Here is a 1330-nt window from a genome sequence, read left to right as displayed (position 1 = left end):
TTTCAATGGTTCGGAGTGTCCAAGCAGAATCTCTGCTGCCGGATCTCTCTCGATGTGGAAACTGGCTCCCGAGCACACGCGGGGAGGTATTTGCCTGCTTCAGAGCCAGTCCGGGCTGAAGAGCTGGGGCTCCAGCCGAGCCAGTTGGGTCTGGCACCTCTTGCTTCTTCAGAACCATCTTCCTCTCCCTCCACTACTCAGTCCAATTCCTCAACTTTGCATGTTCAGGGCTCCTAGGTATTCATATACAATCAAATCACTTGTTTTTCCAGGTCTTTGTTGCAAGAGAGACTACTGTCCGACTATTCTGCCATCTTGGCCCTGCCCAATAATTTTTATTTTTTCACATCATCCAAAATTTCCCAATTCTTTAGACTTACATAGCCTATTCTACCCCACAGTGAAATCCATGCAGAAGTATTTCTCTTCTTAGGAGTGCTTTTTAACAAAACTAGCTCTTAGAGTCAATGATGAGAAGCTAATATTGATACTCAGCCTAGCAAATACTGCATACTCTAGAGGCTCATGGAAGGGGTTTGCATTTGTGCAACTAGTTTTCTGTGGCTAGTAAAAGCTTCCTGGAATTGCAGATGCTCAAGAAAAGTCTTAAAGGGAAAATGGGCATATTTCAGAAGTTGAGGATGGGGTGAGTATGCCATTGGGAGGAAGATGCAAATGCATTGAGGCTTATGCTTATTCTTCATCGTTCCCAGAGGCCCTAGTGTAAGAGGCAAGTAAGGAGAAGTCAGTGATAGATTGTAGATAGGCCAGTGCAAGGTTCTGATGTGCTATATACACGACACTGAAGAACTTGGCTCTTATTCAGTCTGATTTGTGGCTCAATGAAAGAGGGTAAGTGGAGTGACAGTGACCAGATGGAAGACCATTAAGTTATACACTAGGAAAATGTATTAGAAATATTGGAGATTAAGGAAGCCATAATCCCAGGAAAAAAATGTTTGAGAGAATGTGGTATCAAAGATGATGGCCAGGTTTTTATTGACAGAAAAACTGGATGGATGGTGAAGCCACAAATGCAAAAAGTCAGTTACTTTACTTTTCAGAAACATAATACGAGTTAATTTCATTGACGGAGTATTCAGACCATGATTACTTATAATTGATAACTAGAAAATGTGTGACTTTTCTCATTCACTTAGTGAAAATGCTTATCACAGTAAACATACACTTTATTCATACATTTGAAAAATATTACTGGCCACCATTTATCCAGAGGATGAACCGATCCTCAAACCAAGTAAAATTAGCAAAATAAATTAATCAAAATTTTAATGTCCTTCAAAATGAATGTTAAGAACAATCGATAAAT

Source organism: Trichechus manatus, unplaced genomic scaffold (genome assembly GCF_000243295.1).
Source record: "Trichechus manatus latirostris isolate Lorelei unplaced genomic scaffold, TriManLat1.0 scaffold00095, whole genome shotgun sequence".
NCBI classification, from domain to species: Eukaryota; Metazoa; Chordata; class Mammalia; order Sirenia; family Trichechidae; genus Trichechus; species Trichechus manatus.
Note: the sequence above shows the minus strand (reverse complement) of the source record.